Source organism: Rhodnius prolixus, unplaced genomic scaffold (genome assembly GCF_049639745.1).
Source record: "Rhodnius prolixus isolate KJV_2025 unplaced genomic scaffold, Rpr scaffold_2, whole genome shotgun sequence".
In the NCBI taxonomy this organism is placed as follows: Eukaryota; Metazoa; Arthropoda; class Insecta; order Hemiptera; family Reduviidae; genus Rhodnius; species Rhodnius prolixus.
In genome coordinates, this window is record NW_027411592.1 from 25,102,535 (window position 1) to 25,127,776 (window position 25,242).

Below are 25,242 nucleotides of genomic sequence, written 5' to 3' on the forward strand. Positions count from 1 at the left end.
ACAGATTTGCATTTTAAAAGTCTCGACGCTACGCCTCATAAGGAGGGGAGTTTGCCCCACCCAAGTAAAGCCCTTTCTAAAACTATTATTACCAATATTTCCATAACGCTTAGTCCGATTTTGATAAAATTTAGCACGAAGAAGTGATTAAAGGTCCTCTACGTGGCAGTGAAGTGCCATCATGCTCTTACACCTACTAAGAGGAAGTCTTGCAACTGTTAAAATTATCAATGGGTGAACCGATTTACATCAATGAATTGTCGTTCGATTCAAAATCTTTGCCTCTTTGCCTTTTTGGGAGAAGTACTGTATTCGCAGTTTGTTTTTCTTACTCCTCTTAAAAGGAAGTACTGAAATCGCAGTTTAATTTTGCTAGTTACGTACAAATACCTTCCTATTTTATTCAAAACGCTTTCTCAAAAAAATTGTTATTGAGGATGGCAACTATAATCATTCTTTATAAAGATCTCTCCAGTGGTAGTTACAGTTCCGACTTAACACCTTTTCAGGTTATAATGATAGAATTGCTTATTCCAAATTTTAAACAAATCTGTAAAGCAGATATGTAACTTTGCAAAATAGACAAAAATGAAAATCTATCCAAAAGGTACAAAAATCTCCTTAACAAAAACTTACAGTTTTAAAAGTTAAGTATAAGGGTTGATTAAACGCCAAAAGGTACACAAATCAGCTAGTACCCAACATTTCATTCATGCTTAGTTCATATAATTTAAGTAATTTTGCTGCATTAACTTTTCCTTCACATTTTTTAGAATTTATTAGATGTCACAGACCCTTATGCTGGCCAGTTCATTCATAATATTATTTTGTTATAATTATGATAAAATGTATATTATATCCGTTTTTAAATAGGTACTTTATTTTAACTCTATTCCGAATTATTCTTCGGATTTAGCTTTAATTTGCCCTTTATTCTGAGATGTCACATATATATATATGCAAAAGTAGAAAAAGACAAAGTTAGAGTCGGCTACTGTTTAAATTTGAATCACGGATTTGAAAGAATATTTCAGTGTTGAATTCGTTTTACCGAAATATTCGTGAGCACAAATAACACACAGTTAATAACAAGTAGATTATTCAACAATAATGATTCATTTCTCAATTGTAATTTAATTTAGACCCCCTAATTTTACTTATAGTAAAATACTGGAATAATTAGCTGTCCTAAAAAATATGTATATTTTATTTATTTTATATTACATATATACAACATTGTGGGAAGAACACCTAGATTGAGAATGTAATTGAAGAAAACCATATTATTTGCGATAAAGCCAGATAATTATTACCTTTAATTATAAACGTTTGGCTACTACATAAAATAACAATTACTTTAATCGAAGAATGAACTTAAAAAGACGATCTAAAAAAATAAATAAAATAAAATAAATAAATAAAATAAATAAATAAAATAAACAAAATCATTGATGTATGTTGATGTAAGCATTTTTTCAAAAAGTTTTTGAATTTTTTAACCTGTAATTAATAGATTGATTATTATAGATTAATAGATATTAAAGTCAATCTACAGTGCTACTTGAACAAATATTTTGTAGATAAATATGGCCAGCATAAGGGTCTGTGACATCTAATAAATTCTAAAAAATGTGAAGGAAAAGTTAATGCAGCAAAATTACTTAAATTATATGAACTAAGCATGAATGAAATGTTGGGTACTAGCTGATTTGTGTACCTTTTGGCGTTTAATCAACCCTTATACTTAACTTTTAAAACTGTAAGTTTTTGTTAAGGAGATATCTATTGTGTAATTGCATGTGTACTGTTTATAATACATTAATACCATTACTACAACCATCAAATGGTTTTAGTATAACTACTCAACATCCTTTATACAAATGTCTTGGCAGGCAGACAAAGTGTACATTGTCTTAATAGTGTTTAAGTTTAGAAATGTGTAAGTGATCTTTTATTTTTGTTTTAATAAGACACATTCTACTCTACTTCTTTATGCAAATGATCTTATAATGGAAAATTGTCAGTCAAAACATTTTATACTGTGGACATTTTCATTCTCTTTTACGTTTTGAAAAAAATCTTCGATGTTTTCTTGTAAACAATATTATATTTTCCCCTATTATTACTAATGGATACTCTTATTGTTATTTTTATTAAATCAATGACTTTTTTTTATACAGTTTTTTTTTTGTAATTTCTGTCATGGAACATTAACTGTCATTGGTTTCATTTATTTGCATTTAAATTCTGAACATTTTAGGATTCTACGTTTGAATAGGAGCTACTTTTTTGAATAGTACGAAATACACATTAACACAGGAGGCATTAATTTAAAGGTGATTTGGTAGGGCCTACCCAAATTTGGGATCTACTGATCTACAGTATTCTTTGCAAAAAAAAAAAAAAAAATCAAAATGTATATGATAACGTGCCGGGCAACACTTCACTCATGTGTTTTATCTACGGTGGGCATCGTAATTCAGTAAGAAAATTCTTATAATTTAGATTTTCGCCTCCCAAGTCCGGGTTTTCTTAATTTGCTATCAGAATTTCCTTCTTTAAATGCTTCAATGCTTAATTATCTTGAACATGATAATAATGTGCCTTCATTTATAAGAAATACAAATAATAAATTACTATTTTTAGCTCCAAAACTTACAAGTTCAATTAACCAAACGCGGTCCTTCAGAAGACATGGGCAGAAGTACTGCTAAAAAATTTTTTATTCCAAGTATACATTGTTTACTTAAGTAGTTAAAATATTAGATCTGAGCTATATGGATATAGAAAACAATTTACAAGATTTAAAGAAAAAATTCTGCTAAAACTGGCCTAACCGAACAGTGCAAACTAACTATAAGTGATATTACTGCAAAATTTATATGAACTACAGTAACAATCTGGATTAACCGGGCTGATCTCCGGCTATACCCACCCCGTAAAACTGAAATCCCTGTTAAACCGAATCACAGTATTAAATAATAATCTATTCCTGTTTCGTCCCAGAGATCAACTCCTATCTTAGACGGCAATCCTTTTTTTTATTTTTTTTCGATTTTATTTCTTTTTTTTTTAAATTTTTCACTTTTGGCCGTTCAACTTTTTGAAAAATACTTTTCAAGTGTTGTTTGCTTTTTTCTATCAAACGACCACTCTCTGATGAGTGTACGCAATTTAAAAAGCACAACTTTCTCACTGGTTGGAATGTCCTTATCGTGAACAAAATTCAGCAACTGAATTCGATGCTGCATCCAGCGATATTTCTGGGTGATCACTCTCTTCTTCGTCGATTTCATTTCCTTCTCAAGAAATTCAGTACTAATTGCACCATATTTTGGGTTTTTACATACATAATCCGTCTGGTTGTAGCCAGTGTGTACACAGCTGCTGTAAGCTATGCAGAACCTTTAATTCGATTGTGTTTCACTTAATGAAATCTCTTTGTAAGTTGCAACTCTTTTCTCTCGTCCAAGTGTTTTCACCATTTTAACAGATTCAACCTTTTCCTCATTCAACTGCTTAATGAGAACTTCATGATGGAAAAGAAATTACGCTTTTTGTTTATTTAAGTTCTATTTTATATATAATGTACCCTTCAAGAAAATCAGTTGCTGCCACGCCTACAATTATGTGAACATCGGAAGACAAAAATTTTTCCTGTCGCCACCGAAAATTAACTTTTGTTTCGGCGACGATCCAGGTGTTCTTATGATGACTCAACATGATCCCGGTTAATCCGAATCTCGGTTAACCGAGGGCCGGTTAATTGAGGTTGTACTGTATATGAATTGAATATAAAATCTCTTAATCTTTTTATGCAATTTATACAATCTAATGTGTAAATTAATTAAATATAATCTGTTTAGAAATGTTCGCCTAATCATTTTAGGGATGTAGTGCAGGGAAGATGTTCCCCTAGTTCATGTTATTAACACCCAAGCACAATGGCTACTCTAGTTATAAAGTAAATACTTGATTATAAAAAGGCATTCCTTTTCTGTTTTATCCTGGTGAAAATGAATAGAGTTTAGCCGTGTATATATTGAGTGATGCTTTAAGTGAGTGCAAACACTCGTCTGGTTGTAGCCAGTGTGTACACAGCTGCTGTAAGCTATGCAGAACCTTTAATTCGATTGTGTTTCACTTAATGAAATCTCTTTGTAAGTTGCAACTCTTTTCTCTCGTCCAAGTGTTTTCACCATTTTAACAGATTCAACCTTTTCCTCATTCAACTGCTTAATGAGAACTTCATGATGGAAAAGAAATTACGCTTTTTGTTTATTTAAGTTCTATTTTATATATAAACTCTCTTTATCTATCTCTCCAACTATTTATCTAGTTATCACATTCTTCATCTCTCTTTATGTGCAGAAGGAACACAATAGTTGGGGATAAATCTGCCTCATTGGGCGGATTCAGCTTTGAGTAAATTCGTACTTCTGTTGAAGTGAAAAAGAAGAACAGAGAACAAAACAATTGTATATTTCACTAAGAAGTTGTGAGTACTTCTACTCATGTTGCTGGAAAATCCCTTAAGGACTTCACTCTCAAGTACAATGATAACTTAATCTAACAAAGACATTATCCAAGGTGCTGACTTACAAACATAATTAGGCATCATGACAAACTGATTTTAACCAGGAAATTGTTTGGAAGCTACAAGACTTCGAAATGTGCCACCTAGGAGTTATATTACTAGACAGAAGGCCATTCTGTAGGCTGAACATCCATTAAATCACAAACTGCAAGAAGCATAAATCCGACTGGAACAGCTATATCCACTTATTGTCAGAAATATATTTTTCATTCACTCTTGCGTCAAAGAACTTCTAAGTACTTTTCTAACTTGAGGCTGTCCAGTATGAATTATATTACAATTTACTAATGAAACAACTGCAGATTGTCCCTAAAAAAAGTACTGCAAATTGCAGTGAACGCTGTTTGATTATCTTGAAACGCGGGAAGAACTTGAAATTCCACCATTCGGACACACATGACCAGCTAACGGACTACCCCACTGTCAACATTGGCGAGCTATGCAACCATCGTTAAGGATACATAAATAATAAGTTATTTTGTAAACAATTTATTTTAAATTGTGAATCACTTTTACTGTGCTGTATCTAGGGGTGCCCACTATGCACAAAAATGTTCGAGAATGGCTCATATGGTACTCGAAACTTGTTATAGTGATGGTAGAGTCAGTAATCATTTACTTCCAACTTCCTATGACAGTTTGTCGGTTTCTCTGCTCATTAAGAAGGCGTCTCCAATTTCACGAAGGAGCGAATTAAGGAAAAGTGGAAATACCGGAACAACCTCCCATATCCTGATTCCGCAACAAAGAAAAAACTTTATTTAGTTACCACAGAAGAAATATAAATACTTTAATTTGTAGTGATATTAATTTCGAGATTTGAATTCTAATGTCTAACTAGTAACGGGGCTTCTAGACACTAGTTTACTTTTCTATTTTAAAGTATAATTGCTTTTGTTAATATAGTTGTTTTAATTTTCCCATTTGTACATACAATATTATACTAAGTTTCTTAAGTGAATACATTTCTTTGTAATCAATAGGGGTAATTACCAATAATTAAAACTTAGATAAAATTACTGATTCTAAATTTGACCAAAAATAGCAGCACAGTCTGTACAGGCTTTTAAATTATTTTATTTTAACTTAATGTTTCTTTTGTCGACGCGCCAGTTTTTCTCTATTCTTTTTGCTTTCTTTCAACTGATATTATTTAACCCAGCCCGTCAGTAAGGTATCTAGACAGGAAACAAAACCTAAAATTTAGTTTACAGTCTCTGCAGAAGACTGAAACCGAGATCAAATCAAGACCTCTAAACAAATATACACCAATTAAATGTTGCATCACGTGTATGAGACTTTTAGTGAGCTGGTCCATATTTAATTTAATTTGTCGATAAATAACTAAGAGCTGAGAGTGTTATGCCAGATTTTGCCATAAGACTATCGTTTAGTTAGACCGATATGAGTGTAACATTTACCTTCCTTTGCAAAGTTTCCTCTTTGCTCAGATTCAACTTCCGTTTTAATTAATTGTTAAACATGTACTTTGGCTATACTTTGGTCCAACAAGATTCCTGATTGCTCTACATTTGCTCTCTTTGCAAGAGATGGGAGTGATAAAGAGTGATAAAATTCTAATTTTAAGTGGAATCTTCAAAAACCCAAGTTTAGCACGTTTAGCTTGAAATTGAATTTTACTTAGAAATTCAGAATTTGTGAAGGTAGTGAAGTTCACGATAAGAAAATCCGATTAACAACACAATGTACAGGAGGAAAACTACCCGCTGGCTCTGCATAACTGATTAGTTCTAACATCTCGGGTCCACTGGTGGTTTTGCCAGAGTGTTGTCTGGAACAGTCGTTGAGACAAGAGGCAGTACGAAAGGATTAAGGCCATTATGAGAGTGCATTATGGTATTTCTGGTATTTTTCCTTGGCTAGAGCTTTACATCAGGAATGTTGAGAGCGGTATGCGGATTGTTAGGTTGTACGGGGTAAATCAAAGATTCCCCGCAGTACCTTAGATTGGTATGTCTGTGTAGTCCGTAGTTTGTTTAGTTAAAACCCAGAATACTATCTCCTTAGACCCTATAGGTTTGATTAAAGAGCTGCACATTGCTGTTAGTTTTGTCGGTAATTTAGATCGTCTTTCAATTATTATTGTGTAGATATTTTTCTATGAACCGGCTAAGATAGCGCACCAGGTCTGTGAAAAAAAGAAGATTGTTATTGAAGAAGACAGGTCGACAGAAGTCTCGTAGGAAGGCTTGATTTGATGCCCCATTTTGCTGACAAACTAGAATAAACGATCTTATCGACCAAACTGTGCAACAAAGACTGAACTATCTAGAAATTCTTTAACCATGCTCTGGAAGGAACCTTACTGTAGTATCTGTTTCTAATTTATCTAATTACCTATTAAGCCTTGTTAGTTCCTGAACCTGTTAGTACCTACTGAAATCAAAAGGCTGCAAGAGGCCCACCGCTTACCGCTCCTCGTCCGTCAGCTGTTATTTCTTGTTTACCTTAAATTTGTCAAGTTGCCAGATCGTCCCACCACAAACAAGTTAAACGATCCTGGGAAGAAACGTGCTGAGAGATTCTGCACAGCATCCCATTGTCTAGAAATAGTTTATGTGATACGATCAACAAGAAGAACGCTGGTACCGCTCGAGTGATTTTTAGGTAGATTTTATTTTGTTTTTTGATAGAGTGGTTACTAAAATAGTTTTTTTTATAATTTCCACATTTTCTTAATTTCAGAGGCAACATAATGAAACATGCGATTATTCTTAACAGGTAGACAATTAAAAATTTTTACTTTCCTTTAGTTTTAGTGAAATTTCCAAAATGAGCTTTCTAAGGAATTAGAAGTTTTGTAGCGCATGTTTACAGTTACGTAAAGGTTCATTAAAAATTGGCGTCAAAATATTTTCAAATTTATATTTCATTCGAGACACGATCGTCGATTTTAATTGCAGAAAGAGTACTTTTTTGAACCGCTTCCGTGTGAGTAAATTTCACTACAATTACGTGGTTGGAACCGTATATTATCAGAAATCCCCGTTTTCAGCGTAAACGTTTCTTAGCTCCTCCGCAAGAACTCTCAACAAATAAATTTTGGGAGAGGATTGATGTATTGTTAATATGATTTCATACTGCACGCTTTGGTACTAATAATTTGCCTCAATTCTTTCCCACTTGTTTGAAAAATTCGAACAATTTTGTAGCGATTTTAAGTAGGCACCTACCTATTGTATTTTACTACTACTGTGTTTTATTGCTACTGTATTTTTTAATTCTATTATTTTATTAAGTAATAATTGTTCAAAACTAAAATGGTTACTTTTCTTTTTGTTCCTTCTCCAAAAATTGACATTTGAGTAAATTAGTAGTGAAAAGTCGGTTACGCAAAATCCCAGTTTTCTGCATTTACACCCTTCTGTTCGAAGTAGGGTTTTATTAAAAACAAAAAAAATCCATATGGTCTTGATGCTCAATAAATGCACGTTTTCTATAATTGGGGGACACCTTCACTCATTCATCATTGAAAAAATGCAGTTGAAAATTTTAACCAAAATCATTGAGAATGAATTTTTTAAACATTAAAGTAAACATTTCATTGTTTATAAGAAACGTTTTGAGGCTCTATACCAAGCAGGAAATTTAATGCTCTTTCGTTTGGAATCAGCAGATTTTTTTGTAGGATAAAGGATAAACAAGTTAGGGCCGTTTTTATGGTGGAAAACGCGAATATCGACAGTAAAAAAGTTAAAAATGCAAATATCTTGGACACTATTGAGAATCGAGCCATACTGAATAGAATATTTTTTGTTACATTTGACGAAGTTTTGAGCTCTCCTCCGTGAGCATCCTGTATAATAATTATTTACGCGATCAAGAAAGCAGTTTACAAGCTATTTGTGTACTGTTGGAGATTAATTTGTGTTTTGTCGGTCTGTCTAGGGCAGAAGATCTGTTGACGAAGTCCTAGACAGGGTTCTGGATTAGTAGTCTGGCATGTGGTATGTCACCGTTCTCAGTAAGTTAGTTTTGTCAGGAAGCGTGGTTAACGATCTGTTATTTCCTTCTATGCATACGAAATGCATTATGCATGTAAAGCCAGCCTTGCGTCCGTCTTTTTTCATGCGGGGTTTAACGTCCAACTACCAGGGACGGAAGCTCATACTTCACTGTAAACAATTCAATTGCTCAGCTTCTTCTTCCATCTGTGCCAGTCTTTGAGGTCTATTTCACAAAAGATGGGCTTCAAAGGTGGGTCTTAGGTTTACATTAACTAAGTAAAAATGAAGTACGTACTTGGTCCTTCCTTCCAAAGTGATAGATTTCAGTTTCACCAATTTTCTTTTTTGCAATCTCCTTTCTCATTGCTTTCCTTTTACATTAAATTCACTATCCTTTGAAGCAAAGAGAAGAAAATGGATCATATTTGTTGAACGAAATAACATCTACAGCAATGAAAGGGAAGTAATTTCTAAAAGTCGAGTACTATCATTAAGTATTCAATGCGTAATCTTGAGTGAGTTCGGTCGAGTGCTCTGTTCGCATTACTTTACACAGAGAACAGTTCGCTCTTTTGTTCATTACGACTTGCTTCTTAGAAATAACCTCTAGTGTTGCCCAATCCACTTTTATAAATAATTTATTCATTTAAGTTAATTTACTTCTTGTTTGCCTAAATTGTTCAATTAAGTGTTACGTTCATTTAATGTGTAATGAGAATAATTTGATTTATTTCTAGGGACGTTATAATTGCTATCTAAAGGGTGCACCTATGACTTTGCTAGTAATCAATAATGCTCATTTTCCGAGATCGACTAACTGATTTATGTCTTGTTACGTTCGAGATTATCATTCTGATGATAACTGCCTTGTCGCTCATGAACAAAGAAGTTTTGTTTATTATACAAATGGATACAAAAGAAGACCCTGAAATTGAACTATTGGAAATAATTGAAAAAGAAAGAGGAAGCGATAATTTCACAAAGATTAAAAAGAGGAAGAATAAAAGGAAGATGATGTTGAAGCCAAACCAGGCAAAGAAATCAGCGATTACTTCGCGGGGATGACTTTGGCTTAAGGAAATTATTGTCTTTTGCTATACAGGGTGACCAAAGTTATATGCTCCACCCACTTTTTTTTTAAACGACGGGAAATTTCGAAAAAATAAAAAACACGTATTTAATCATTTTTAGTCTAGTTTATTTTCAGTGATTGACCCATTTTTTTAAACCCCTGTGTCTCGAGATACAGCATCCAACTTTTGCTTTTCAAATGGAACGTTATATTTTTTTTGTGCATATTTTTATAGAATTTTAGCCCCTAAAAAAACAAAAAAATAATTTTTGAAATCGGTTAGGTTTTTCAAAAGTTATGGTAATTTAAAATATGAAAAACAAATTTCAGTTTATTGTCAAAATTACGTTATTTTTTTTCAAAGAATCTGTTCAAACTGGGCACTATCAACGGATAGGCAAGCAAAAACTCTGGACTCCCACGCTCTGTTTGTAGCAGCATTTATGGTGGCGAAGTCAAGATCTAGGCAGGCTAGAGTTATTCAACGTTCAGGTTGTTTTTTCTACAAACGATTGGTGTGGAGTTTTAGGAAATTTCCCACCGTTAAAAAAAAAAGTGGGTGGAGCATATAACTCTGGCCAGCCTGTATATGCGTCCAGGGTGGTGAAGGGTATCTGGTAGCGATAGTCTCCAGGGTTACAGCTCTCAATTCCATTACTGATGTACGTTCGAGATTATCATTCTGATGATAACTGCCTTGTCGCTTATGAACGAAGAAGGTTTTTTTATGATACAAATGGATACAAAACAAGACCCTGAAATTGAACTATTGGAAATAAAGATGTAATTGAAAAAGAAAGAGGAAGCGATAATTTCACAAAAGATTAAAAAGAGGTAGAATAAAACGAGTTGAGGCCAAACCAGGAAAAGAAATCAGCGATTACTTCGCGAGGATGACTTTGGCTTAAGGAAATTGTCTTTTGCTATTTGCGGATTGCACTTTACCTCCAACAGAAGAGTGTAAGGTATGGCTTATTACAAAAGGTTACATTCATTTACAAATCCATTACCGTGTATGTCTCGAAATACCAAATTGCGCTATGGTAACCAGAGCATTTCTAGAGTTATTTTGAAAATGCCTAGAACTAATTTCTGCAATCCCAGAATGCTGCAGGTTCTTTTTCTGTTTTTTTAAGGGTTGTTTGACGTTCTTCTTATGATGAAAAAAATTTTTCCCAACTGGTTGAGCTCTTGCTTGAAACTGTTCATTCATTTGGTTCTACATGTTGAGCACGAACTGATAGAACTCTAAGGATCTCGAATAGGAAACTGTTAACTAGTTGCTGTAATTGTTATTTATTCCAGCGTAAATCATAACCAATTGCAAGTACTGTTGCTTATTTGTAAAACTACGTTTAACATTCAGAAGTATGATTAAGCTATTTACCGGGGCTACATTCGCTGTGCAGAAAGTTAGTAGGGCGGACAGAGTGGGAATGAGAATGGAAATGAATAACATGGACTGACGCACGTATTTCAAATGGCCGATACATTCCACGAGAATCGGAGATTCCAGTCTACAAGAGCAGAACAGTGTGGAATTCTGATCGAAAACTTTTTTTATTATTTTTGATCACGAAAGCAGATTGAGAGGCGTAATCAGACGAGCTCACCGCTCCCTTCAATAAAACATAACTCTGGCCGTTCATCATCATAGTTTTACTTTGAAGCAAACAAAAAGTTGATTTAATTGATTTGTTTCTCTGCTTCATCCTTTAATACTGTTTCATTTCCTTTCTTCCAAAGCTTCAAATTACCACCACCTTCTCACTCGACTCTGATTTTGTTCCTCTTACATAATCGCGAGTTTTAAAGTGAATGACTATTTTCCTTAACAAATCTACCTGTTTACTTCAAGTAAAGACTAAGACTTAGGGCACACAGAAAACGGTCTGTCACGGCGGGCTGCGATCTAGCGGCCGTCGCGGCGGTCTGCAACATGGAGACGTCACACAGGACGCGATTCTTTTGTTAAAGCAGTCCAGTTTGGACGCTTTCTTCTTGAGAATTAGTAGTGCATTTTCTTGTTCTTTGTTTTAATTTTTATATATTGAGTGTGAGCTTGGACGAAGAACACCTCCTTCCGCTTTTAGCTTCGCAAAGCAAAAAGAAGAAAAGACGAAGTTGGGTGCAAGAAATCAATAAGAAGAGAGAACAATTAGGAGAATACCACCGCCTATGTATCGAACTGGAGTCACATGAAGATAGGTTCCTCCACTATTTTCGTATGTCGCGAAAATGAAATAAAAAATGAGTAATAAAGTTTCTTAACATTGGAATCTTTATTTCGTATTACTAGGTGGCAAGGCGGTAACGTTGAAATCTGTAATTTAGTACTACCAGATCGCTTGTCGACGTGACAAAGACTAGACGCGGTAGACCTCGTTCTGTTTAACTGAGAAGATGCAACAATTGCAACGATTTCCGACCGAGGCGGTCAGGCGGTCTAACTGTATTACACAAAGATTTCATCGAGACCGCCTTGCCACCTTTGATCAAAAATGAGTAAAGAACTTGAACTTTTTATAGAAAATGTTTGATTGACAATTCACACAGATATTATAAAAATGTTTAAAAAACCTATCTTCATGTGACTCCAGTTCGATACATAAACGGTGCTATTCCCCTAATTGTTCTCTTTCTTCTGCACCCAACTTTGTCTTTTCTTCTTTTTGCTGTGCAACGCTAATAGCAGAAGGAGTTGTTCTTCGTCCAAGCTCATACTCAATGTATAAAAAAACGCACTACTACTTCTCAAGAAGAAAGCTACAAAAATGGACCGCCCTAACAAAAGAATCGTGTCCAGTGTGATGTCCCCAAATAGCAGACCACCGAGACGACCGCTGGATCGCTGCCCGCCGCTAAAGTCCGCTTTCTGTGTGCCCAAGGCTTAATGCTACAAGGAATAAAATGTATTAAAGATAACTAACTAATAACAGTAAATCTCAAATAAATCTTATTATACCTCCCAACTGTTTACTTAATAGTGCGTATTTACCGCAGGAGACTGAAAATTTCATTGTAATTATTACACTTATATCACTAATGTAATGCAGAATCAAAAAAGTTAACGAAATTTTTCCTAAAGTACAGGAAAGTAAAATCGGGATCATTGAATGAAAGTGAAAGAGCACCATTTTATGTACTAGATAAGTGTACTTTTATTGGTGAGGGAGTGGCTTATGGTGTCAATGTGTGTGTCAAAATCTGTGTGCCCAATGCCTAAGTATTGTCCTAATGCAGATTTTCGAATTTGTGTTTTTCGAAACTATGTGTTTTAAGGTGGCCCGCAAAGCTAAGATGTATTGTGGTACTGGGTTCGATTCCTGTTCTAGGCCTTGGATTTTATTTATTGGTTATTATGAGAAATTAATATGTTTGCTAATCGCCTACGTCCTCAGTTATGATATTTGAAAGAGAGAAGAGCTTTTTAAAAAAATTTATTTAACAGCAAAATTAGATGTTAACAGCTCGGAGGGTTTGACATGAATACAATTGCAGGAGAGCGTGTAAAAATATTAAGAGAACATCAGAACATGAGCATAAGCGGCATAAGAGCATAAGAGAGTAATGTGGGAAAAATAAGTGTATTTATTAATGTAATTCTGCGGAGTCAGCTTGAGGTGTCAGGCTCGTGTGAACATTGCTGTAACTCTCGACACCTAATTTGGCCCGCCAGAAAAAAAAAAAAAATAAAAAAAAAAATAGATATTTTAAGGCCTCATGGGCGATAGCTTAGCGTGCCTGTTTTACCTGGGTAGGCTTCATAATTTTATGACAACAAAACTACTCTTAACTCACTCCTCCACATAGAAGACCCTTTTATCGTGGTATCGTAAACTACAGGACGTAACTACATGGCTTTCAACCTACTTAAGCTCTATTGGGTAACCTGACTTCATTCATGGAGAGGATTCTAATCCAGACGGGCCGCAGTTATATTTATTGCCAGTTAGCCAGAACACATTTTTATATTGCTCTAAGTTATTTAATAGCATTTACTCCAGAGCAGTTTTTATAGATCTTTTTGACATGTACTTATCGTCTTAAGTTTGCCGTTACCTAATGTTCAATTATTACTTTATTCTCTATTTTCATATCCCAATAGGTGATTGATTCGTTCAAATAATTAAGCTCTATTCTACCGAATCTTAAAATAAAGTAGATCTTTTATGTTTTTGCTTTGATTATATATCTGTGAGCAAGTGTACTGCAAGACAGGAAAAAGTTGAAGCTTAATTCTATTTTTTAAATTTTAAGGTGATTTTTTTATGGCGCCTGGAGAATTTCTTCAGGGCACAGTGTTCTCTCGTTACAGACAACACTGTCCATCACCGGTCAGTGAGCTGCAAGAAGCTCCAAAGAAGAGAAAATCTAAGGGCTAGTAGGCTGGATTCGAATCCGGGATCTCCGTGTTGGATTCCAGTACATGCTATCCAATGAATCGATTCCATCCCTAACGATTTAAACCAGCATTCGGGTTTAAACTCATACTGAATACTGTTCCTTAATATACTGGCCTTTAATGTGGCTATTATCACCAGAACAAAACAAAAAAAAAAATTAGTGGAACAATATTCCAAACAAAAGTAGACTTTTAGTTGGTAAAAACCATTACAACCATTAACGGGAATGTCGCGAAAACTGAGTTATTGCTTTGATATTTTCAGGTTTTTGCTGAAACTCCATTAACAGAAGCAACGATAGTAACAAGAATCGAATAATTGTTCTGAGATTAAATAATCCTATGATTTATATTCCATCAGTGAACTCCTGACCTGAAAAATCTTTAAACTGACTATATTAAATAATTTACTAACATAATGTAAAAATCATAAGACTATTAATGGGATAGTATAAAATATTTTATTGTTTAAAATAATATTTATGAATTCGCTAATGCGCTATACGCCATGTACGCCTTGGCTAAAGTATGTGACAGTAAAAGTAAGTGCATGGCTTAAACAGGTTATTTAGCCTTTTTGATTCAAATAAAATCTCTTTACAGGACATGTACAACATGCTGGATTAAACCAACCAGTGTAGTTGAAACAACTCTATTGATTAGTCTTTGCGTAAGGGCATTATTTAGCTGCTTGTCGTTTCGAAATTTAGACCTTTTTTTTGTTTGTAAAGAACAGACCATTTTAATTAGATCGAGGTTCTTTTTTCTTTTTGTTTTCTCTTTTATTTATTTTTAATTTTACATTACAACTAGCGAAAGGAACCTAAACATGAAAAAACATACTACTTGTGCTTTTAGCGAATTAGTGTCTTGCTTTGGTCTCGAGAACAAGTACTCTTCAAACGACTTCTTGGGTTTTCAGGAAGAGGATTTACATAAATGGTAAAACCTGAAGGGAATTTATTCATATAACTGTGATTAGTATCTAAGAGGACGCGAAAGGAACATATTCCCCGAATAGCATAACGGGGAACATCGGCAAAGAAATTTCAATTAGAATTGGGATGCGACGTGAATTGGATAGATGGATAAATAATTTTATTGAAATAAAGAAATGTTTAATTATTCTTAACACAAGTAAATTCCTGAAAATGGCAAAAGCCGTCGATCAAGAAAACAGGTTTATTAACTTAAATTGTACACTTTCATCATACAACGTAAAATACTAGATATAAACATAATATCAGGACAAAATGTTTAGGAAACTATTACATCAAAACTTTAAGTGAAAAAGATAGCGGAAGTCTAGATTTAATGGACGAGAAATTCTCAGGATACGCCAATGCTTGTTTGCTGCACCAATCAGAATCATTCAGCAAACCTGTCATACCTGCATCTGATATTGAAGTGCATTTCTGAATTGAAGTAATTCTTCCGCATGTAGCCAAAAATAGGACAACGACCAAGGAAGTGAAACATATCCCCTTCCTAGATAAACACAGATGTATTCTCCCTTGAACACAAGGCTTAAAGTTCAAATATAGACGTTCACCTCCTAATTTCATGAATACAGCTCTACTATTTATGTCTGAAATAGCATTGTAGTTATCTTGACATGATAACTGTCATCGCTTCTCCGCCTTTTGGCTAAGATCAAAGGGTGCAGCATCTGTTCTTATCAGCTTAATTGTGCGTAGAAAGCGGCTAAACATTGACTGTTGCCTTCTGATTTAGTAGTTGTAATGACAATTTTGCGTACTTACGCTGGAAGTCATCGCTGGATGTTTTCTACTTTCAGAACGATAAAGTAGACAGTTCTCTCACCAACGCTCAAGGATAAAATTGTCTTTGATTTTTTGTTGCATTCATCTTTGCTGTATCCCTGATCGGTTTTGGACTTTTAGCCAGTGTAGTGCGTGGCGGAAACATAAGTGAAGTCCAAATCTCCCCACCAAACTGATTGATCTGATGTTGGGTGTAAGTTCGAAACCAGTCAAGGATGCAATGAACGCGTTGTACGATCGGTACAATCAAAGATATATCCATCTGGACCTATATTTTCAACGATAATAATTGTGTTTATACAGTAATTCCTATTTTTCCATGTTGGCTTAACATACTGCTACGATCAGGTGTCGCAAACATAATTTACTCTAAATTCTTTTTATTATTAACAATTAAATAAAATCCAAAGACCAGGAATCGAACCCAGTGCCTCAATACAAGTTAGCTTTGCGGGACTCGCTTCTAACCTCTCGGCTATCGTGCCCGCCGCATACTCTCCACAATGAAAAAGATAATTTTTTTTTTTTTATGATTTTCTTTTTAATATATGCGACTTTCACAATATGGAATTCAGCATTCTTGTAGTTTTCCATCCACTTTCTATCCGACACAAGCGAGTCTATATCATTGTGTGAAAGTCCATTCTTATGGAAATAGATCATAAAAATTAAATGCTATAATTATTTAATTATCCATGGAAATTTTAAAGATTGTGGAAGCTGTGCAACATCCTTGTTTGAGCCCATTTGTGGGATAAAAGTCATAAAATATTCTCTACCCACCTTTGCGGTCATAATTTCAATTCCCTATAACAGCTTTAGGATCTTAATTGTGGGATTTCAAATCTCTTTCTTCTTAACGGCCATCCAGAGGCATTTTCTTGGTACTGTGTCGTATGCTTTGGCCAGATCTCTGAAGGCAGATTGGGTCTTTCTGCTCCGTACCCACCTTTTCTCGGACACTTGTGTGACCACTAAGATGTTATCCGGACATGAGCGTCCAGTTGTGAAAATGCTTTGTTCTATAGGCGTACTACATAAATTTTCTATTTTATTTCTGAGTATGTGGTCTAGTATTCGAGTTAGTCTATTCGAGTTAGTCTATTCGAGTTAGTCTATTCGAGTCAGTAATTTTTGCAATTTGTATGGTCTCTTTTCTTGGAAATGGGAAGTCCTCATGACAAACTATCGTCAACGTTTCTTATTTCTTACATTACAGTAACAAAATAGCAGTATTATCCGACACAAAAGCATCATTAATTGCGATTTCTGGCAATTGCATAATTGGTAAGTGCTGCTATGAGCTAGCACATATCGCCAAGACTTGCAGTGTGTTTGTTATCACAATCATGGGTTATATGGTAACAAGCAGGCGGAGCAATTGTCGCGGATTGGAGCTGCCCCACCCTTAAATCTTCTAAGTCTCTGACGTACGCCAAGAGTATTGCCGCCTCCGTTAGGAGGGCAAGTTTGCTTGAGGAAATGAGAAGAAGGCACTGCTTGTGTAAGCTTGGACTGTTCTTACCCCAAAGAAAGGTTTCCAATTGGCCCTGCCAGTAGCATGCTTTGGATCCATCATTGGTCATGTCTTTCTCCAGCATCATCATCATCTCCAAGGTGTAGTTGATTGGTCCATTAGCCCGTTGTGCGATGAGGAATATATGCAAGGAGAACATCCCACGTTACAGTATATTCACGTTAACCATAGCCATTCTTATATCACGCTGTGCACTTGTTAGGCCTCCCTTGCAATTGTCTCGCGTTCCTAGGGAGCGTATCCTACGTAAAATTTGGAAAATACTGGTTTATAAAACCATTATTTTATAATGGTGAAAGCAATAGAGTAGAGTAGAGCCGGTGAACTTGCTATCAAGAGTTATCTTAAAGAAACCTATATAACATGCACTTCTCGTGTTTGAGGCGTGAATTATCTGCCAAGTCTTGAGACAATCAGTGCTTGATTCAAGGGAAACGCCAATCCCGGTTGATATAAGAAAACCATTTGAAAATTTAATGATGCGTCAACCTTGCAAGTAAAGAAGGAATCACGAATTCGTTCACTTCTTCTTTCCGAGAACTAGATGGACAGTAAATTCCTCGAGAATGTTTTGCCAAACACCAAAATTCAGGGAACAACTTGAACATCTTATTGAACAACACACATTTTACAACAATTTGGCTGCTAACTATTGTAGAAAATTTTGCAAAAGAAAATTTACTAACCTCACAGAAGCAAACCAAGAGAGTACAAGAGTTTATTCGAAATAATATCTGTTTTTCTAGATTACAGGCGAGATTAAAGAAATATATGTCTGATTTTTTGCTTACAGATATTTTAAAACATAAGGCCTACATATTAAAGCAATAAACAGCCTCAGTATTGATCGTTCTAGATTGACTGAATTTTATAGAATTTAATTCTACCGGCTATAGAAATAGTAAATAGAAGGAACAATTTTCATTGGTGAATTTATTTTTATTAGCTGAAAAAATTGTTTAAATATTATTTCTGTTTTCTTTTTTTTTAAAGAGAAATAAAATGAAGAAAGGAACAAACAATGAGTTAATATTATAACGGACCAATGGTCAAAAAGAAAATTTGTAGAATAATTTTACAGTCGATCACTCGGAAAAATTCTGTTATTTCAACTTGTCTGCATTATTGGTACCGTTTTATCATCTCTCTCTAAAGTGAAGCGAACAATTTTATCCATTGAATCTCTACTTAGTTTAAATTTTTTTGCGTGTGTTTTGTTTTTTTATCAATTTCAGTTTTATGAAATGGTTTAATTTAAGAGCTTCAAATGGAATTCTAACCCTATAATGATTTGTCATTATTTAAATTATCATTTTAGGTAATCAATACATTTTTAATTCAAATTTAAACTTAGAGTCTAAAATTCTCAGAACAATAGTTAACGCTCCCTTCTACGTCTCCAATCATACTATACACTCTGATCTAAATATTCCTCTCGTCTCTGAAATAGCCCAATCTCGTTACACAAAACTCCATTCAAATCTACACAATCACTACAAACCTCTGATCCACAACATGTCTACCACAACACTTCCTTCTAATCCTCAACGCAGACTAAAGCGGCGGTGGCCACGCGACCATCTCAACACAACGTCGACCTCCTAGGATGGTTGCTGTGTAAGCTTGCAAATCTGGCGAACTAACGGCTTCCATCACTGGATGGTCGTCGTTCACTCCAATCACGCCCTTGGCGCACATGCATGTATATATATACCTACAGGGTGACCAGGGCTATATGCTCCACCCACTTTTTTTTTAATGTCGGGAAATTTCGAAAAAATAAAAAACAAGTATTTAATCATTTTTAGTCTAGTTTATTTTCAGTGATTGGCCCATTTTTTTAAACCCTTGTATCTCGAGATACAGCATCCAACTTTTGTTTTTCAAATGGAACGTTATATTTTTTTTTTGCATATTTTTATAGTTTTTGAGCTCCTAATAAAAACAAAAAAACAAGTTTTGAAATCGGTTAGGTTTTTCAAAAGTTATAGTAATTTAAAACATGAAAAACAAATTTCAGTTTATTGTCAAAATTACGTTATTTTTTTTAAAGAATCTGTTCAAACTGGGCACACTCAACGGATAGGCAAGCCAAAACTCTGGACTCCCACGCTTTGGTTGTAGCAGCACTTATGGTGGCAAAGTCAAGATCTAGGCAGGCTAGAGTTATTCGACGTTCAGGTTGTTTTTTTCTACAAACGTTAGGTGTAGAGTTTTAGGAAATCAACTAATCGGCCCATACTTCTACAGAGAGAACTTAACTGGTGAAAGGTATCTAACTTTTTTTTAAGAGACATTTTGCCAGTTCTGCTTGAAGATGTTCATCTACAACGTCGGCTAGATATGTATTTTCAACAAGATGGTTGCCCAGCACATAATGCGAGAGTGGTTCGAGGTTACCTGGACAGAAATTTCCATGAAAAGTGCTTAGGGACTCATTGTCCCATCCAATGGCCACCTCGATCTCCAGACTTGACCCCAATGGACTATTTTTTTGTGGGGATATCTAAAAAATAAAGTGTACAGTAACCTTAATCCCGTGGCTTTAGTCGATGATCTGAAACGTCGAGTAACTCTAGCCTGCCTAGATCTTGACTTCGCCACCATAAGTGCTGCTGCAAGTAAACTGAAATTTGTTTTTCATATTTTAAATTACCATAACTTTTGAAAAACCTAACCGATTTCAAAAAAAATTTTGTTGTTGTTTTTAGGAGCTTAAATAATTGAGTTGCTTACTAATAGTTAATGTTTATTACTTTATTTTTTATTTATTAGAAAGTCATTACATGAAAAATTAGATAATACTAGTTACTCAGCGCACTTACTTGTTCTTAATAACAGCTTTAAATTAAAAATTGTGAATTGTGACCTCCAGAAACACAAAGTATGGATATTTTAAAATAATGAAAATAATCTTGAGCTCTTTATTGCTGTATAGAACTTATTGTTCGAGCTTGAAACTTTTGCTATGTCTTGACGCCTTTTAGGAATGGTTCTTCCACTTCTAAACCTGGCTTGAGTATTAAATATTTTTTTACTATTAAAATTAAGCTTATTATTTAAACTTAAAATAAACAAGTAATGTAGAAAATCTGTGACTAAATAACCAGTATCCCCTCGAAATGTCTCAAAGTATTTATTAAATGTTACCAAAATGAATATTTTAAACTATAAAATTTAATGGTAATTGTTATTATTCTATTTTTGGTCCGGTTCATTATGGTTATGGTTTATCCTTGTCAGCGGTGGCATTTGCCCAACCTCTTCTTTAGAAGATTCGATTCTTTAACGTTGGAAGAAGTTGTAAAGCAGAAAATAGATGAGTTTCTGCAGTATATTAGATGTATTAACTTTTAACTGAATTGAGTAGAGAGCAGAGCATTAGTGCCTTCATCTGTGTAGAAGCCGCAGCAGATGGGTAGCTCCTACTACAAGTTGTTGATACTGTTAGCCAGCCAGCGAGGGGGGGAGGGACTGATGCATATATTTGATTTAGAAGTCGGCAAGGACACTGTGGTCCACACGTGGGTGTGGATGCTGTGAGAGATTGGAAAAGTTTGCGTGAAAGGAAACTTTTGTTAAATCTTGTTGCGGGCGCCGCCAAGCTCTTAAAGCCCCTCCTCCACCCTCCTACGCAAACATAGACTCACCCCTGAGCTCGCTATGTACACACCAGAACTTGTACATTAGCGCAGAGCTGACCATATGTCTAGCCGGTTCGTCTATTCTCAGCTAGCCGTCACATCTTCATTTTCAGCATTATCATCTAGTTAGCTCATTTATTAGTTGTTTTCGAACAGAATTCATACAGTCTGACATCATACATGTGTGTAACATTAAAATGTATTATATGTATATAAGATATTGATAATCATCGCACTTGGCTTACATTGCGAGATTACGGCTTCAAGACCTCATTTACCATTCATTTTTTTATAATATGTTCATCTCCACTATTTATTTATTTTTAAAGAATATATATAATATATGCGGTAGGGGAAGGTGGGGGAATATCACGCACTTAAGGGGAAACCGCTGTATTTCTTGTTGTATTGGCTTGATTACTTTATTGCAAGTGCCAATCAGAAAAGTAGCATGTATTTTAACGCTGGGTGGTATATCAACATTATTAATAATCCTGAACAGTAATAAAAAATGAATAACTAAAATAGTGCGTTTGCGCGGTATTTCCCCACATACAGGGTAATACCGCGCACCTGATACTTCAAAAAGTTCGTTTAATTTATCAGCTATAATTACAGTGGGGAAGCAATTTAACTAACCGATTTTAAAATTTTTACTGTTAATACAAACATAAATACTTAATAATAAACAATATGAATGTTAAACATTACACGTGTTTGAAAACAAGTTGAAACCAAGGTAATTATTGAAAAATATCAAAACTTAACTTGAAGTTAGTGTGCACATTATTTAAATCAGCATATAAATAAAAGAAAACTCAAAAAAAGTCATGAATACCGAGAAAAGTCTGACAAAAACTGAAGTGCTGACAATTTTCGCGATTAATGCGCGATATTGCCCCGGATAGCGCTATTCCTAAAAGGAAGCCATATTAAATACAAAATTTGTTTAAAATAGAAATACTTGACTGGAACTTAGAGCTAGGCTATCTACTAATAAAACTAGCCAGCTAATGAAAACGAAAAATATTTATGACAGACCTCACCGTGAAAAGAAGACGTGCAAAAATTTATAATAAAACTTGACGAAACGGTTTCATACGCTGTGTGTTGATATGTTGACGGGAGTTGAGTTGTTCTACCTCATTTTTTGACTCCTAGGTAGAAGCACTATGTTTACTATCTTCACACAAACAGTTTTCTCAAATCTCATCTGCGCGATATTACCCGATGCGCTATATTCCCCCACCTTCCCTAATCCTTGAAATTGTTGCTGTAAACGGGAATCCAGGTAAGTAACAAAGAGAACAAAACGAGGGATTACAAATTTAACGATACGCTTTGGGTAAGATTAAAATTAAAACTGTCCGGTAGGACAGTTGTATAAGGGTTGATCGTCAAAAACTGCACGAAAAAGCGTAACGTTGAAAAACACCCAAATTTGACAATTTTTTTCTCTTTTTCTATAAAAGATAAAATTCCCAAATTTTCTTTAAAATATAGGGCAAACCCTCCTTTATAACTGTAATTTTTTTGCAACAACCCAGATCTAATAGGTTTCGAGAAAAAAGTTGCCAAAAATGAGCAAAAACCGCTTTTTCGAAAAATGTTCTTGTTCTTGTTCTTGTTGTTCTTGTTGTTCTTGTTGTTCTTGTTGTTCTTGTTGTTACCTTTTTTGTAAACAACGTAGCGCCTAAACGCGTGAACCGATTTTCATGAATGAGGTGTCATTCGATTCGGAATTTTATGTAGATGTGCCTTTTGGGGGTCTCGTCGCTGTACATTAAACAAGAGAGGAGTTAGCCCCCTTAATGTAAGGCCCCCACCCAAATTATTATTTCTAATTTCTCTGTAAATCTTGCCTGATTTTGATAAAATTTGGTAGGATGATAGGGTTAGGGCTCCCCTACGTAACATTAAAGCGGCGATCAGCTCTTACACTTGTTAAGGGGAAGTATAGCAATCGTTTTAAATTATCGACACGTGAACCGATTTTCATGAATGAAGTGTCATTCGAATCGAAATTTTGTACAGATTTGCACTTTAAAAGTCTCGACGCCGTGCCTCATAAGGAGGGGAGTTTGCCCCACCCAAATAAGGCCCTTTCTAAAACTATTATTACCAATATTTCTATAACGCTAAATCCGATTTTGATAAAATTCAGCTCGAATAAGTGGTTAAAGCTCCTCTACGTTGCTGATGCTCTTGCACCTACTAAGAGGAAGTACTGCAATCGTTTAAATTATCAATGAGTGAACCTATTTAAATCAATGAATTGTCGTTCGATTAAAAAATCTTTGCCTCTTTGCCTTTTAGGGAGAAGTACTGCAATCGTAGTTTATTTTTCTTACTCCTCTTAAAAGGAAGTACTAAAATCGCAGTTTAATTTTGCTATTTACGTACAAATACCTTCCTATGTTATTCAAAACGCTTTTTCAAAAAAGTTGTTGTTGAGGATGGTTTGGGGGAACGCAACTATAATCATTCTTTAAAAAGATCTCTCCAGTTGTAGTTACGGTTCCGACTTAACACCTTATCAGATTATAATGATAGAATTGCTTATTCCAAATTTTAAAAAAATCTGTAAAGAAGATATGTAACTTTGTAAACTAGACAAAAAGGAAAATCTATCCAAAAGGTACAAAAATCTCCTTAACAAAAACTTACAGTTTCAAATGTTAAGTATAAGGGTTGATTAAACGCCAAAAGGTACACAAATCAGCGTGTACCCAACATTTCATTAATACTTCATTAATAGTCAAGTAATTCTACTGCATTAATTTTCATTAATAAGTTATTTTTTAGAATTTATTAGATGTCACAGACCCTTATGCTGGCCACTTCATTTATAATATTTTTTGTTATAATTATGATAAATCACATATATATGTACATGCATGTTAAAGTAGAAAAAGACAAAGTTAGAGTCGGCTACTGTCTTGAATTCGTCTTACCGATATTACATATATACAACATTGTGGGATGAACACCTAGATGGAGAATGTAATTGAAGAAAACTATATTATTTGCGATAAAGCCAGATTAATTATTACCTATTATTATAAACGTTTGACTACTTCATAAAATAACAATTGCTTTAATCGAAGAATGAACTTAAACCGACGATTTTTATTTAAAAATAAAAATAAATAAATGAAATAAACAAAATCATTGGTGTAAGTTTTTTATAAAAAAAAGTTTTGAATTTTTTAGCCTCATAATTTTTTTTTATTTTTTGTAACGTTTTTCTTTTTAACCTGTAATTAATAGTTTGATTATTATAAATAACTAGATATTACAGTCAATCTACAGTGCTACTTGAACATATTATATTTTGTAGACGAAAATGGCCAGCATAAGGGTCTGTGACATCTAATAAATTCTAAAAAATAACTTATTAATGAAAATTAATGCAGTAGAATTACTTGACTATTAATGAAGTATTAATGAAATGTTGGGTACACGCTGATTTGTGTACCTTTTGGCGTTTAATCAACCCTTATACTTAACATTTGAAACTGTAAGTTTTTGTTAAGGAGTATAGTAACTAAATTACCCTCAAAAATTACATTGTTGACTTGTAACGTTACTGAAAACAAAATAAATTCTAGGTTAGAGAGCATATTGTTAAAGAAAAAGGAATAATGCATAAATAGGAGAAATAAAAGATAAAAGACAACTTGGTGTTATATCCTTAACAAAAACTTACAGTTTTAAAAGTTAAGTATAAGGGTTGATTAAACGCCAAAAGGTACACAAATCAGCAGTTCCCAACATTTCATTAATACTTCATTGATATAATTTAAGTAATTTTACTGCATTAACTTTTCCTTCACATTTTTTAGAATTTATTAGATGTCACAGACCCTTATGCTGGCCATTTTCGTCTACAAAATATTTACTCAAGTAGCACACCATTTAACTTAGATTGACTGTAATATCTATTTATCTATAATAATCAAACTATTAATCACAGGTGAAAAAGAAAACGTTATAAAAAATATAAAAAAAATAAGAGGCTAAAAAATTCATAAACTTTTTTTACATCAATAATTTTATGCATTTATTTTTATTTTTAAATAAAAATCATTGGTTTAAGTTCATTCTTCGATTAAAGTAATTGTTATTTTATGTTGTAGTCAAACGTTTGTAATAATAAGTAATAAATAATCTGGCTTTATCGCAAATAATATAGTTTTCTTCAATTACATTCTCAATCTAGGTGTTCTTCCCAC

The 25,242-nt window shown here is 34.1% G+C and overlaps 1 protein-coding gene, 1 long non-coding RNA gene and 1 other non-coding gene across 12 annotated transcripts in view; 2 read left to right on the plus strand and 1 right to left on the minus strand.

Annotated features, from left to right (window-relative positions):
- The window catches only part of LOC141449304 (uncharacterized), a 455,386-nt gene that overhangs the window by 132,357 nt on the left and 297,787 nt on the right, over positions 1 to 25,242 (plus strand). The window contains exon 1 of one of the 3 annotated variants that reach the window (XM_074118588.1): positions 22,281 to 22,298. The exons of the other annotated variants lie outside the window; for them this stretch is intronic. The gene's annotated coding sequence lies outside the window, so the exon portion shown is untranslated. Of the gene's footprint in view, positions 1 to 22,280; positions 22,299 to 25,242 lie in introns of those variants that run through there. 3 annotated transcript variants of the gene reach the window in all.
- Positions 1 to 25,242, minus strand: part of LOC141449305 (uncharacterized) — an 84,103-nt gene that overhangs the window by 33,879 nt on the left and 24,982 nt on the right. The window lies entirely within an intron of this gene.
- Positions 15,670 to 15,855, plus strand: LOC141450570 (U2 spliceosomal RNA). Its single transcript, XR_012456176.1, has one exon. It is a non-coding gene; the product is annotated as a U2 spliceosomal RNA (small nuclear RNA).